Source organism: Elephas maximus, chromosome 4 (genome assembly GCF_024166365.1).
Source record: "Elephas maximus indicus isolate mEleMax1 chromosome 4, mEleMax1 primary haplotype, whole genome shotgun sequence".
Classification (NCBI taxonomy): Eukaryota; Metazoa; Chordata; class Mammalia; order Proboscidea; family Elephantidae; genus Elephas; species Elephas maximus.
Genome location: NC_064822.1, coordinates 160,674,387 through 160,690,943, shown reverse-complemented (window position 1 = coordinate 160,690,943; position 16,557 = coordinate 160,674,387). Strand labels below are relative to the sequence as shown.

Genomic DNA, 16,557 nt, shown 5'->3' with positions numbered 1-16,557 from the left:
TGGGTGGGTTCAAACGGCCAACTTCCAGCCAGTAGTTGAGCACTTAACCGTTTGCGCCACCCACTTGCTTGCTAGTCTAGACGTACCTTATAAAAGTCGCATTTTTGAAATAATAACTATAACTTTGATCACTTTAATAATTATATTATTCATTGAGCTTGTACTATGTGCTCAGGCACATAGCTAAGTTATTCACATCTTTTTTCTTATCTAAACTCTTTTTTTGTTTTTAAACCCTCACAATGACCCAGGGGGTAAGTATTAATATTATCCCTGATCGTAGAGGTAGAAACTGAGGCTTAGAGAGATTTAGTAACTCATCCAAGGTCAAGGAGCTAGCAAGTGGTGGGGTGAGAATTCAAATCCACATTTTCTCACTAGGGACAGAGGCTTTGCTTTTAATCAGGATTCTACATAACGTGGAACTCCTGCAAGGTAACCAACCTCTCAGTCCTCACTACTTTGGACATGCTTCAAAAGTGTAAAGTGATACCAGATAAATGAATTCAGCTTGTTGATGATTTCTAGCTGGGGAAAAAAAAATTAAAGGTACATTTATCAAGAAGGCAAAAGAGTCTCTTACCTCAGTATGAAAAGTAAGCCAGTGTGTTGCAAGTGTCAAATGACAGTTTGGACAACAGAAAAGGACTCGGTATAAATGAGATGGGCAAAGGCTGCATCCTGTCCATTTCTTCTGAGATACATACAAAATAAAGGACGTAAGAGTGGCCCATCCATTGACTTCATTATAATAAAGTGAATTACTTTGATTTCAATCTGCCAAAAAAAAAACCTATTTTCAGTTTTCAAAATATACGTTACTGTCACTATGAACAATGAGCAAGGAGTCTTATCCTGTGGTGGGGGAGTCTTTCTTCCCACAGTACCTGGCATATGACCAAATACTACCCCACTCCTGCAAGCCTATTTGATCCTGTGAGTTTTGGCAGACATGCTTGGTAGGTTTACAGCCTATACTTCTATAAATCTACTGGTGGTTAAAAAAAAGAAAAGCATAAGCACAATGAAACTGTAAGTCTTCCTTAAATTGCACTCATCTGTGACACCCAAATCAAAGGCATGTCAGCAGAGGCCCCCCCTCCGCCCCGCCACCGCCAGTTCCCTGTAAGAGAATATTAACCATTATTCCTGATCATCTAAGACAAACAGGTTCATATTCAAACACTGGCTGTCAGTGTCTGGCTGTCAAACAAAGAACAAGGCTAAGGTTTCGGCCTTCCTGTCTGTCCACTGGGTGACAGTGTTGTTCTGCCTGAAATAAATGTGCTTTGTCCCTGGGCCAGAAAACTCCAGGTCCCCAAAAGGAAAGACTACAGCCAGATGGCATTCTGAGGGCCTTGGGGGAGCTAGTTGCTCTGTCTTCCTGGAGTGAGGCAGAATGGTTCTTTTTTTTCTTTATCTTTCAAGGGAAAATGTGAAGTGAAAAACTGTTCTGATGTTACCATATGGGGATAGGTTTCTTTGGACAAAGCAGTACAGAGAATGGATGTGATTATCTGTAATAAATTAACCTACATTTTTCCAGATACTTTAATGAAAGCAAAGAGCCTGCGAAGAACATTGTGAAAAGTCAGCTGAAAAACAAAATTTTTTTTATAATTGTGCTTTAGATGAAGGTTTGCAGAGCAAATTAGTTTCTTATTAAACAATTAATACACATACTGTTTTGTGACATCATTTGCCAACCCCACAATGTGTCAGCACTCTCCGCTTATCGACCTTGGGTTCCCGTTACCAGCTTTCCTGTCCCTTCCTGACTTCTTGTCCTTGCCCCTGGGCTGGTGTCCCCGTTTAGTTTTGTTTTGTTTTATAGGCTTGTCCAATCCTTGACTGAAAGGTGAACCTCAGGAGTAACTTCAGAACTGAGTTAAAAGGGTGTCTGGGGGCCATACTCTCAGAGTTTCTCCAGTCTCTGTCAGACCGGTAACTCTGGTCTTTTTTTGTGAGTTTGAATTTTGTTCTATATTTATCTCCATCTCTATCTGAGACCCTCTATTGTGATCTCTGTCAGAGCAGTCAGTGGTGGTAGCCGGGCACTATCTAGTTGTGCTGGACTCAGTCTGATGGAGACTGTGGTGCTTGTGGTTCATTAGTCCTTTGGACTAATCTTTCCCTTGTGTCTTTGGTTTTTTCATTCTCTGTTGCTCCAGACAGGGTGAGACCAGTGGAGTATCTCAGATGGTAGTTTACAAGCTTTTAGGACCCCAGCTGCTACTCACCAAAGTAGGATGTAGAACATTTTCTTTATAAACTGTTATGCCTTTTGAGCTAGATGTCCCCCAAGACCATGGTCCCCAGGCCTTAGCCCAATAATTTGGTCCCTCAGGGAGTTTGGATGTGTCTATGACGCTTCCATGACCTTGCTTTGGTCAGGTTGTGCTGGCTTCCCCAGTACTGTGTACTTTCTTACCCTTCACCAAAGTTACCACTTATCTATTGTCTATTTAGTGATTTTCCCTCACTCATGAGTTTTTATAATAGTGGTCTCATTCAATATTTGTCCTTTCCTAATTGACTTATTTCACTCAGCATAATGCCCTTCAGATTCATCCATGTTGTGAGTTGTTTCGCAGATTCATCATTCCATTGTGTGTATGTACTATAGTTTGTTTATCCATTTGTCTGTTGATGAGTACTTAGGTTGTTTCCATCTTTTTGCAATTGTCAGTAATGCCACAGTGAACATGGTTGTGCGTGTCTATTCATGTGACAGTTCTTATTTCTCTAGAATATATTCCTAGGAGTGGGATTGCTGGTTCATATGGTATTTTTATTTCTAGATTTTTAAGGAAGCGCTATGTCATTTTCCAAAATGGTTGTACCGTTTTGCAATCCCACCAGCAGTACATAAGAGTTGCAATCTCCCCACAGCCTCTCCAGATCTGTTATTTTCTGTTTTATTTTTTTAATTAGTGCCAGTAATGTCGGGGGTGAGATGGTATCTCATTGTATTTTTGATTTGCATTTCTCTAAGGGCTAATGATAGAGAGCATTTCCTCATGTGGCTGTTAGCCGCCTGAATATTTTCTTTGAAGTGTCTGTTCATATCTTTTGCCCATTTTTTAATTGGATTATTCATCTTTTTGTTTTAGAAGTGTTGGATTTTCCTATAGATTTTAGAGATTAGATCTTTGTTGGATTTGTCATTGCCAAAAACTTTTTCCTAGTCTGTAGGTTCTCTTTTTACTCTTCTGTTGAAGTCTTTTGATGAGCATAAGGATGTAATTTTTAGAAGATCCCAGTAATCTAGCTTATCTTCTGGTGTTTGGGTATTGTTAGTTATGGTTTGTATCCTGTTTATGCCATGTATTAGGGCCTCTAGCATTGACCTGATTTTTTCTTCTATGATCTTTATGATTTTATATTTAGGCCTTTGATCAATTTTGAATTAGTTTTTGTATATGGTGTGAGGTATGGGTCCTGTTTCATTTTTTTCCAGGTGGACATCCAGTTTTGCCAGCATCATTTGTTAAAAAGACTGTCTTCTTCCCATTTAATGAATTTAGGGCCCTTGTCAAAGATCAGGTGATCCTAGGTGGATGGATTTACATCTGGGTTCTCAATTATGTTCCATTGGTCAGTGGGTCTGTCGTTGTACCAGTACCAGGCTATTTTGACTACTGTGGCTGTATAGTAGTTTCTGAGGTAAGGTAGTGGGAGTATCTTACTTTCTTCTTCTTCTTCAATAATGCTTTACTTATCTGGGTCTTCTTCCCTTTCCATATAAAGTTAATGATTATTTTTTCCATCTTGTTAAAGAATGCTGTTGGTATTTGGATCAAGATTGCATTGTATTTGTAGATTGCTTCAGGTAGAATTTACATTTTCAAAATGTTGAATGTACCTATCCATGAGCATGGTATGTTTTTCCATTTATATAGGTCTCTTTTGATTTCTTGCTGTAGCCTTCTGTAGTTTTCTTTGTATAGGTCTTCTACATCTCTGGTTAGATTTATTCCTAAGTATTTTATTTATTTATTTATTTATTTATTTAGGGGCTATTATAAGTGGTATTGCTTTCCTTTTCATAGTTCTCTTAATTGGTGTTGAAAATTCATTTTAGCTGTTTACTCAACTGCATTGGGATGGATTGATTCTTTAACAGAGGTGTACATTCTTTTTTTTTTTAATTGCTTTTTGAAAACATACACAGCAAACACATACAGCTAATCAACAATTTCTACATGTACAATACAGTGAAATTGATTCCATTCTTCAAATTGTGCAGCCATTCTCATCCTCGTTTTCAGATTTGTTCCTCCCCAATTGACATAGACTCACTCTCTCCTAAGCTTCTTATATAACGTTTTGAGTTGTTAACAATTTGATCCTATATAGTAGGTTCTTTAAGAGAACACAGTGTTCACTGCAGACATTCTTTACTAGCTAAGCTAGACTGTTGTTTGGTTTAAGAAGGCTTCAGGGGATATTTTTGGATTATGTTTTCAGGGTTAAAGATTAACTCAGGAAAATAGTTTCAGAGGATTCATCCAGTTTTAGTGGCTCCAGAAGTCTGAATTCCATGAGAATTGAAATTCTGTCTTATATTTCCCCTCTTTTGATCAGGATTCTTTTTTATAATCTTTGATCAAGATGTTCAGTAATGGTAGCCAGGCACCATCCAGTTATTCTTGTCTCATAGCAAAGAAGGCAGTTGTTCACAGAGGTAATCAATTACACATTGCATTTCAGAGGTGTTCATTCTTATACAATGTGCTCATGTATGGGCTGTGCATTACCCAGGGCTGGGAAGAGGGACAGGATTATGTTTGTGGAATGTCATTTCCAAATTACCAGGTCACAATTTTACATTATTTCATCTGTTCTGACATGATCCCTGTCTCCAAGAGGAAAGGTAGGCAAGAACAAATATTTAAAACTCCATGTGATCAATGGGAACAATGGAATTGTGTTGTGATAATGCAATGGAGGAGATAGACCAATTGAACAAGCCATGCATGTCCTCACTTTAAGGTACAGACAGGGACAAGGCGGAAAGTGAATAGAGTCTTTACTTTAGGTGGCTTTAAGAGGGGTGGTTTGGGCTATTTTTTGTTCTCCTCTCCCTCTCGCCAAAATGGAGTAGAGAAGATAACGGGTCAAAATATTGTCATTCTTCATTACGTAGTAAGTGTATTAGTTTCCTGGGGCTGCCATAACAAAGTCCCACAGATTGGCTTATAGGAACAGAAATTTATTGACTCTCACAGTTCTTGAGACCGAGTATGAAATCAGGGTGTTAGCAGGGCCATGCTCTCTCCAAAGGCTCTAGAGGAAGATCTTCCTTTCTTGTCTCTCTCAGCTTCTGATAGCCCCAGCATTCCTTGGCTTGCAGCTGCAGCAAAATTTAGGCTCTGCCTCAGTCATCATATGCCCATTCTTTTCTCTCTCTCTCTCTCTCCTCCTCGTTCTCCAACTTGTCTTTTATAAGGATACCACTCATACTGAATTAAGGTCCTCCCTACTCCAGTATGCCTTATGTTAACTGATAACATTTTCAAAGACCCTATTTCCAAGCAAGGCCACATTCACAGATGCCAAGGTATAGGACTTCAGCGTATCCTTTTGGTGAGCACAATTCAATCCATAGCAGTGAGCACTGAAGGCATGTTAATGTGGGGCTTCCTTCTAAACTCATTTTAATTAGGTTGAAACCTATAATAGAATTATCAATTTAAGAAATTATAGCATGAAACTTTTTTAGTAGTTAAAAACCTTTTTTTTTTTCTTCTTTGCCTTATTAAATATTACTTGCTCCAATCTATCTGTGATGGTAAGTTAACACATTTGTGTTCTATTACACCTAACATACAAAGATTTATTTACATTTAAAAATATACTAAAAGTGCTGTATTATTTTCTTAGGGAGCTCTACTTGAGTTCTGAGAATTCAAGTGATGGTTAGAAATATAAACAGGTGGTTTGGCTCCAGACTGGGCTTTCATTCCCTGAGTCCTGTAAAGACATTGAGCAACACAGAACAAAAGGCTACAGAAGACAGGATGCTAAGCCTTGGAGCAGTATGTCACTTCACTGTCTCAGCCCATTGGACACACCAGGGCCCATACAGATCGTACCCACCATATCTAGATAGCACGGCCTACTTAGGGCAAAACTATAGCCACAGCCTTTATACTCTCTTTTTTGTTGTTAATTGCTGTCGAGCCAGCTCTGACTCATGGCGATCCCATGTACAACAGAATGAAACGTTGCCCTGTCCTGTACCACCTTCAGAATCATTGGTGTGCTCAAGTCCATTTGCAGCCACTCTGTATTTTTAGTGTCTTCCAGCCTAGGAGCTTCATCTTGCTAGCACTATAGTGGGCAGTACTCTGTTGTGATCTATAGGGATTTTTTTTTTTTTTAATGGTGCTTTAGGTGAAAGTTTACAGAGCAAATTAAATTCCTATTTGACAGTTTATACATTAAGTGTTTCATAGCCTTGGTCTCATTTCTCACAATGTCTCCATTTCCGCCCTGGGTTCCTTGTTTCCTTTTGTCCAGCTTTCTACCCCTTCTTGCCTTCTCCTCTTTGCTTTTGAGCAAATATTGCCTTTTTGACCTCTTATAATTGATTGTTCTAAGGAACATGTTCCTCTCAGGCATTATTGTTTATGTTACAGGCTTGTCTATTGTTTGGCTGGAAGGTGGTCCCTGGGAACAGCTTCAGTTCAAAGTCAGAAGGGTGCCTTAGGGCTGTAGTTTCAGGGTTTCTCCATTCTCTGTCAGATCTGTAAGTCTGGTCTTTTTTGTGAATTTGATCTTTTGTTCTACTTTTTTCTTCTCCCCTATCCAGGACCATCTGTTGTTATTCCAGTCAGAGCTGTCAGTAGTGGTAGCTGGGCATCATCTAGTTCTTCTGGTCTTGGGGTCATGTAGGCTGTGGTTTATGTGGACCATTAGTCCTTTGGACTAATTGCTCCCTTCGGTCTCTGGTTTTTTTCACTCTCTTTTGCTCCAGACTGGAAGAGACCAATAGTTGTATCTTAGATGGCCACTCACAAGCTTTTAAGACCCCAAATGCTACTCAACAAGGTAGGATGTAGAACATTGTCTTTAAGAACTATGTTGTGACAATTGATGTAGATGTTCCCTGAGTCTATGGTCCTTTGCCTTCGAGCCTGGGAACTTCATCCCATGAGATGTTGAGTTATGTCTAAGAAATTTCCCTGACTCTGCCACTTGTGTGCTCTACTGTTTATATTAATATATGAGGAACACCTACAGTCGTGTATTTAGAAATTTCCACCACCAAACCTGTACCTTTCGTGGGTGTGCTCCCTTACTCTCCCTCACCTCAATTTAGGAGTGGTATTGAGGAAATGGTCAGAGTAGACAACAAGGACAAGAAGTCTAGAGCCAATGCTACACAACACTAGGCCTTGGTCAGAGTTGGGGCTCAATAAATGAGTGATTAAATGATGAACCTATGATCTCTCTGTTTCCAATCTCTCCCTGTCTTTCTGAAACCGGTGTATTTTCATAAAGCCCAGCTTTGATGATGTTTTGTTGTAGTTGCTGCTTCCTGCTCAGAAACCTTTTGATTTCCCATTTCATTTCAAATAAAATCCAAACTCAGCTTGGAATTAAAGGTCTGTGTTTGCTAACCTTCCCTTTACCTTCTTTGTCAGCCTCTTCCCTGTTCCTCTTCACTTATCTTGTGTTTTGGCCAAACATGTCTTGCTCTTCTATCTTCTGATCATCTGCACATGTTATTTTGAAATGGCAAATTCTTCAGTAAAGAGCTGGCAGAAGAAATTTAAGCACATTTAATGTAAGAAAAAAAATATTTAAGGGTTATCCTCTTTAGGTGCGATAGCATTTAAAAAACAAACAAACAAAAAAACCCCATTGCCATCAAGTTGATTTCAACCCTACAGGACAGAGTAGAACTGCCCCATAGGGTTTCCAAGGCTGTAATCTTCATGGAGGAGCCCTGGTGGCATAATGGTTAAAGTGCCCAGCTGCTAACCAAAAGGTCAGCGGTTTGAACCCAGTCCTTTGCTTCCATAAAGATTTACAGCCTTGGAAACCCTATGCGGCAGTTCTACTGTGTCCTATAGGGTGGCTATGAGTTGAAATCAACTTGACAGCAACGGGTTTGGTGGGTTTTTTTTTTTTTTAAATCTGCTTCATCTTTGTCCTGCAGAGCAGCTGATGTGTTTGAGTCAGCCATCTTCTGGTTAGCAGCCAAGAGCTTAACCCCTGCACCATCAAGGCTCCTTGGGATAGCATTAGTATGTGTAAATAAAGAGTAAAAATAATTCCGTCCTGTCATTAGTTACAGACTTTACTAACACTGTATTAATCTCTTGAGAGCTTCAATTCTGACTTTGATCAAATTAGGGCAGGAAGTGGGAATAAGCCACATTGTGCTAGGAACAATGCATTTATACAGGATCATAAACATACTCCTAAATGCTTCCAATAAAACATTGAATTGCGGAGCATCAAACTGAAACAGCTAACTGACCCCAGCCACTGCTGCTTTCCAGTGCCCTTTCCTTAGCCTTTTCCAAGCTGGCTGTACTTTGGCACTTACATTTAGGACCAGTGTTCTTTATTTAGGTCCAAACTGCCTAGGCTTAGGAAGAAAAAAAAAAAAAAAAAAAAACTCTAGATAAAAGTCTTTGTGGAATTCGATTTCTTTAAATTAAAGAGCCCTTTCCAAAAACAGAAACCTTTCCTTCCTAATCACTCATGGTTTTCTCCTTTAGCATTGGATTGGCTTCAAATTTAGTACAAATGACTAATAATAATTTACATTGAAGAACTGTTATAATTTCTGAAGCATTCTGTGTATTTCATTGTGTTGAATTCTTATAACCATTCTGTGAGGTCAGCAAGCCAAGGGTTGATATCTCTTCCTGACTCGGGAAGCAGAGTTCAATGTGGTTAATTGGCTTACCCAAGATTACACAGCTCATAAATCCTGGGTTGGGGTTGATGTCTTTCAGTCCAGTGCTCTTTAGGCTGTACAACAAAAAATAAGGCGATATTTTGTATGGAAGATGGCTGACTAGGTAGAAGCTTCCGCTTATCCCTCTTACAACAAAGACTCGGAAAAAAAACAAGTGAATCGATTACATACAGGACAATCTACGAACCCTGACCATCAAACACAGAACTAAGGAGTTGACCTGAGTGACAGGGGAGCAAAAAGTCACGCTGAAGCTACCTCTTCCAAAGCCAGTGTGCCACACCGCAGCCTTGAGCCCTCGTGGTTCCCTGGTGCCACAGTGGTGGGGCTGATTGAGGCTTACTGAAACGGGGCAAGCATGGATGTAGGCCTAACCCTCGGGACCAGCCTCGGAGGGGACCCAGCCAGCGTACGCAGGCTGCACACCGATACGGCTGACAGGCAAATGAAAAACCACAGGGAAGCAGCAACTGGTTTTGGAGCCTGGGGCACAGCGTCCCAGACAGGGAACCTTGGCGCTGGGCTTTGGACTAAGCGTGGAGGAGCTGATTGCAGCTTCCTGAGATGGTGCAAGGAAGGGACGCAGCCCTAACCCTCTGGGGCAGTCTCAGTGGGGAACCAGCCAGCGCACACAAGCTGCACACCTCTCTGGAATCTCAGAAAAAACAGTCCTCACCAAACAAGATAACTAACTTTGTCTATATTGCTCCTCTACTCTCTACTATCTGATCCCTCCCCTCCCTGCCCCAGCCAGCTTCATTAACATTGGAATTCCCTGGACCAGAGAGTGAAGTGCACTGCCATTTTTTTTTTCTTCTTTCTTTTCTAACCTATTTTCCTGGCCTGAGAAAAGCAGCATTTAACAATCAAAGGAAAAACCCTTCCCTAAACTGGAATAACAATACAGAACCAGCTCCATCCAGGCATAAGAGACCCACAGTCTTTGGCTTTCATCCCTACAGGTAACCAGGTGGCTATTATAATGCAAAGGCAATTCTGATAGAGATCTGACTATAATTGTTTTAGCTGTGCAGTGGAAAGGCAAGTTTTGGAGGTCAGATACCTCTCTACCTATTAAACAGAGCCCTCACTGATCCACACCAGGGAGCTGAGGGCTGAGGCTTCACCCACACCACCTAGCCACCTGCTAAAGGGGACCGAGGATAGTGACGCCTACCAATCTATAGAGGCACAAGCACTGGGTGCCTAAAGTACAGCTGCAGAGCCCACCCACCAGAGTGCTCTAGAGAATAGAGCCACTCCTACCTCACTGACAGTTGGGGGAAGGCTGTCAGCATCCTGCCCTCCTTGGAGTGTGACCCTCTGCCACTACTAGAAACTGGCACATACAACCATCACCACTACTTCTCTAAGTTAATAGGTGAGAGCCTATACCGTACACTAGGTGACACGCTATCAAGACATCTGAGCTGTTACTATTCAAGGATAGTGAATGGACTCATAGGCTTATATACCTGGTAACGGCTCAGACCAGCTGGTAACATGACATAAATGATTCAAAAGTTACAGCAATCAAGATAGCTCAATCTAGTACCCCATCTGGGTGTATTGTAATGAAACAAAACAAGAAGATAAGATTCGGTGAGCAAATATAGAAGAAAACATTACAATATCTTATAGATGGCTCAGAGACAGCAGTTAATATCAAATCATATAAAGAAGCAGACCATGATTGCTTCTGCAAACCCCCAAATCAAAGAATCAAAATCATTCCCAGATGTAGATACATTCCTGGAATTGCCAGATGTAGATTACAAAAAGCTAATATACAGAATGCTTCAAGACATGAGGGATGACCTCAGAAATGAAATAAGGCAATCTACAGAAAAAGCCAAGGAACATACCGATAAAGCAGTTGAAGAAATCAAAAAGATTATTCAAGAACATGGGAAAAATTAATAAGCTGCAAGAATCTGTAGAGAGACAGCATTCAGAAATCCAAAACACTAACAATAAAATTACAGAATTAGACAACTCAATAGGAAGTCAGAGGAGCAGAATCGAGGAATTGGAATGCAGAGTGGGGAAGCTGGAGGATAAGGCAATTGGCACCAATATAGTTGAAGAAAAATCAGAAAAAAGAATTAAAAAATAATGAAGGAAACCTAAGAATCATTTGCTACTCTATCAAGAAGAATAACATGTGTGATTGGAGTTCCAGAACAGGGAGGGATAACAGAAGATACAGAGAGAATAGTTGAAGATCTGTTGGCAGAAAACTTCCCTGGCACCGTGAAAGATGAAAAGATATCTATCCAAGATGCTTATCGAACCCCATACAAAATAGATCCCAAAAGAAAATCACCAAGACGTATTATCATCAAACTTGCCAAAACCAAAGATAAAGAGAAAATTTTAAAAGCAGCCAAGGATAAATGAAAAGTCATCTACAAAGGACAATCAATAAGTTTGGGCTACGTGGCAGAAACCATGCAGGCAAGAAGGCAATGGGATGACATATATAGAGCACTGAAAGAGAAAAACTGTCAGCCAAGAATCATATATCCAGCAAAACTCTCTCTCAAATACGAAGGTGAAATTAAGACATTTACAGATAAACAGAAGCTTAGAGAATTTGCAAAAACCAAAACTGCAAGAATTACTAAAGGAAATTCTCTGGTCACAAAATCAATAATATCAGATACCAACACAACACAAGGTCACAGAACAAAACATCCTGATATCAACGCAGATAGGAAAATCACAAAAACAAAATAAGATTAAGTTAAAAATTGCTCAAAACAGGGAATCATTGATGTCATTACGTAAAAGATTACAATAGTCAAAAAAGAGGGACTAAATACAGGAGGCATAGATCTTACATATGGAGAGGAAACCAAGGCAATATAGGGCGATACAAGTTAGGTTTTTACTTAGTCAAATAGGGGTAAATATTAAGGTAACCACAAAGAGGTCTAACAATTCCATACTTCAAAATAAAAACCAACATAAACATAACGACTCAGCAAAAATAAATTGAACTACTATGAAAAGGAGGAACACACATTCTACAAAGAAAAACTTCTCAGCACAAAAAAGTAAGTTGAAAAATGAAATTGTCAACAACACACAAAAAAAGGCATCAAAATGACAGCACTAAACTCATACTTATCTATAATTATGCTGAATATAAATGGACTAAATGCACCAATAAAGAGACAAAGAGTGGCAGACTGGATAAAAAAAACACAATCCGTCTATATGCTGCCTACAAGAGAGACATCTTAGACTTAAAGACACAAATAAACTAAAACTCAAAGGGTTGAAAAAAATATGTCAAGCAAACAACAGTCAAAAAAGAGCAGGAGTAGCAATATTAAATTCTGACAAAATAGGCTTTAAAGTTAAATCCACCACAAAGGATAAAGAAGGACACTACATAATGATTAAAGGGACAATTTACCAGGAAGATATAACCATATTAAATATTTATGCACCCAATGATAGGGCTGAAAGATTCATAAAACAAACTTTAACAGAATTGAAAAGTGAGATAGACACCTCCACAACTATAGTAGGATACTTCAGCACACCACTTTGGGAAAGGATAGGACATCCAGTAAGAAGCTCAATAGAGACACGGAAGATCTAATTGCTACAATCAACCAACTTGACCTCATAGACTTATACAGAACACTCCACCCAACAGCTGCAAAGTATACTTTCTTTTCTAGTGCATATGGAACATTCTCTAGAATAGATCACATATTAGGTCATAAAACAAGACTTTGCAGAATTCAAAACATCGAAATATTAAAAAGTATCTTCTCAGACCATAAGGCCATAAAAGTAAAAATCAATAACAGAAAAATCAGGGAAAAGAAATCAAATACTTGGAAACTGAACAATACCCTGCTTAAAAAAGACTAGGTTATAGAAGACATTAAGGAGGGAATAAAGAAATTCATAGGATTCAACAAAACTGAAAACACTTCATATCAGAACTTTTGGGACACAGTGAAAGCAGTGCTCAGATGTCAATTTATATCAATAAATGCACACATACATACATAAAGAGCCAAAATCAAAGAACTGTCCCTACAACTTGAACAAATAGAAAGGGAGCTACAAAAGAAACTCTCAGGTACCAGAAGAAAGCAAATAATAAAAATTAGAGCAGAATTAAATGAATTAGAGAACAGAAAAACAATTGAAAGAGTTAACAAGGCCAAAAGCTGATTCTTGGAAAAAATTAACAAAATTGATAAACCATTGGCCAGACTGACTAAAGAAATACAGGAAAAGAAACAAATAACCTGAATAAGAAATGAGATGGGCCATATCACAACAAACCCAACTGAAAAGACTCATATCAGATTACTATGAAAAATTGTACTCTAACAAATCTGAAAACCTAGAAGAAATGGATGAATTCCTAGAAACACACTACCTACCTAAACTAACACAAACAGAAGTAGGACAACTAAATAGACCCATAACAAAAAAAGAGATTGAAAAGGTAATTGAAAAACTCGCAACAAAAAAAAAAAGCCCTGGTCCTGACGGCTTCACTGCAGAGTTCTACCAAACTTTCAGAGAAGAGTTAACACCACTACTACTGAAGGTATTTCAAAACATGGAAAAGGACAGAATACTACCTCATTCTATGAAGCCAGCATAACCCTGATACCAAAACCAGCTAAAGACAACACAAAAAAGAAAACTACAGACCTACATCCCTCATGAACATAGATGTAAAAATCCTCAACAAAATTCTAACCAATAGAATTCCACAACATATCAAAAAAATAATTCATCATGACCAAGTGGGATTTATACCAGGTATGCAAGGATGGTTCAATATTAGAAAAACAATTAATGTAATCCGCCACATAAATAAAAGACAAGAACCACATGATTTTATCAATTGATGCAGAAAAGGCATTTGACAAAGTCCAACACCCATTCATGATAAAAACTCTCAGCAAAATAGGAATAGAAGGAAAATTCCTCAGCATAATAAAGGGCATTTATACAAAGCCAACAACCAACATCATCCTAAATGGAGAGAGCCTGAAAGCATTCCCCTTGAGAACGGGGAACCAGACAAGGATGCCCTTTATCACCGCTCTTATTCAACATTGTGCTGGAGGTCCTAGCCAGAGCAATTAGGCTAGACAAAGAAATAAAGGGCATCCAGATTGGCAAGGAAGAAGTAAAATTATCTCTATTTGCAGACGACATGATCTTATACACAGAAAACCCTAAGGAATCCTCAAGAAAACTACTGAAACTAATAGAAGAGTTCAGGAGAGTATCAGATTACAAGATAAACATACAAAAATCAGTTGGATTCCTCTACATCAACAAAAAGAACATCGAAGAGGAAATCACCAAATCAATACCATTCACACTAGCCCCCAAGAAGGTAAAATACGTAGGAATAAATCTTACCAAGATGTAAAAGACCTATACAAAGAAAACTACAAGGTACTACTGCAAGAAACCAAAAGGGACCTACATAATTGGAAAAACATACCTTGCTCATGGATAGGAAGACAACATTGTAAAAATGTCTATTCTACCAAAAGCCATCTATATATACAATGCACTTCCTATCCAAATTCAATGCCATTTTTAATGAGATGGAGAAACTAATCACCAGCTTCATATGGAAGAGAAAGAAGCCCCGGATAACTAAAGCGTTACTGAAAAAGAAGAACAAAGTGGGAGGACTCACTCTACTCAATTTTAGAACCCGTTATACTGCCACAGTAGTCAAAACAGCCTGGTACTGGTACAACAGACACATAGACTAGTGGAACAGAATTGAGAATCCAGATATAAATCCATCCACATATGAGCAGCTGATACTTGACAAAGGACCAGTGTCAGTTAACTGGGGAAAAGATAGTCTTTTTAATAAATGGTGCTAGCATAACTGGATATCCATCTGCAAAAAATGAAACAGGACCCACACCTCACACTATGCACAAAAACTAACTCCAAATGGATCAAAGGCCCAAATATAAAATCTAAAACGATAGAGATCATGGAATAAAAAATAGGGACAACTTTAGGAGCCCTAATACATGGCATAAAGAGAATACAGAACATTACTAAAAATGCCAAAGAGAAACCAGGTAACTGGGAGCTCCTAAAAATCAAACACTTACGCTCATCTAAAGATTTCTCCAAAAGAGTAAAAAGACCACCTATAGACTGGGAAAAAATTTTCAGCTACGACATCTCCGACCAGCACCTGATCTCTGAAATCTACATGACTCCGCTAAAACTCAACCACAAAAAGGCAAACAGCCCAATTAAAAAATGGGCAAAGGATATGAACAGACACTTCACTAAAGAAGACATTCAGGCAGCTAATAGATACATGAGGAAATGCTCTTGATCATTAGCCATTAGAGAAATGCAAATCAAAACTACAATGAGATTCCATCTCACTCCAACAAGGCTGCCACTAATCCAAAAAACACAAAATAATGAATGTTGGAGAGGCTGTGGAGAGATTGGAACACTTATACACTGCTGGTGGGAATCTAAAATGGTACAACCACTTTGGAAATCGATTTGGGGCTTCCTTAAAAAGCTAGAAATAGAACTACCATATGACCCAGCAATCCCACTCCTTGGAATATATCCTAGAGAAATAAGAGCCTTTACACGAACAGATACATGCACACCCATGTTTATTGCTGCACTGTTTGCAATAGCAAAAAGATGGAAGCAACCAAGGTGTCCATCCACGGATGAATGGATAAATAAATTAAGGTATATTCACACGATGGAATACTACGCATCGATAAAAAACAGTGATGAATCTGTGAAACATTTCATAACATGGAGGAACCTGGAAGGCATTATGCTGAGTGAAATTAGTCAGCTGCAAAAGGACAAATATTGTATAAGACCACTATTATAAGATCTTGAGAGATACTTTAAACTGAGAAGAACACACTCTTTTGTGATCACGAGATGGTGGAGGGGGGGTAGGAGAGGTGTATTTACTAAATAGATAGTAGACAGGAACTACTTTGGGTGAAGGAAAGGACAACAGTCAACACAGTGGAGGTCAGCACAACAGGACTAAACCAAAGCAAAGAAGTTTCCTGAATAAACTGAATGCTTTGAAGGTCAGCAAAGCAGGGGCAGGGGGTTGGGGACCGTGGTTTCAAAGGACATATAAGTCAATTGGCATAGTAAAATCTATTAAGAAAACATTCTGCATCCCACTTTGAAGAGTGGCGTCTTGGGTCTTAAATGCTAGCAAGTGGCCATCTAAGATGCATCAAATGAGTCTCAACCCACCTGGATCAAAGGAGAATGAAGAACACCAAGAACACAAGATAATAACGAGCCCAAGAGACAGAAAGGGCTACATGAACCAGAGACTACATCATCCTGAGACCAGAAGAACTAGATGGTGCCCAGCCAAAACCGATGACTGCCCTGACAGGGAACACAACAGAGAACCCCTGATGGAGCAGGAGAGCAGTGGGATGCAGACCCCAAATTCTCATAAAAAGACCAGACTTAATGGTCTGACTGAGACTGGAAGGACCCTGCTGATCATGGCCTCCAGACCTTCTGTTGGCCCACTACAGGAACCATCCCCGAAGCCAGCTCATCAGACATGG

At 39.3% G+C, this 16,557-nt stretch overlaps 1 long non-coding RNA gene across 1 annotated transcript; it reads right to left on the bottom strand.

Annotated features, from left to right (window-relative positions):
• Positions 1-555: 555 nt before the first annotated feature.
• Positions 556-9,017, bottom strand: LOC126075896 (uncharacterized). The gene is made up of 3 exons (XR_007517324.1): positions 8,930-9,017; positions 7,641-7,766; positions 556-777 (listed from the first exon to the last, which is right to left on the bottom strand). It is a non-coding gene; the product is annotated as an uncharacterized LOC126075896 (long non-coding RNA).
• Between the last annotated feature and the right edge of the window lie 7,540 nt (positions 9,018-16,557).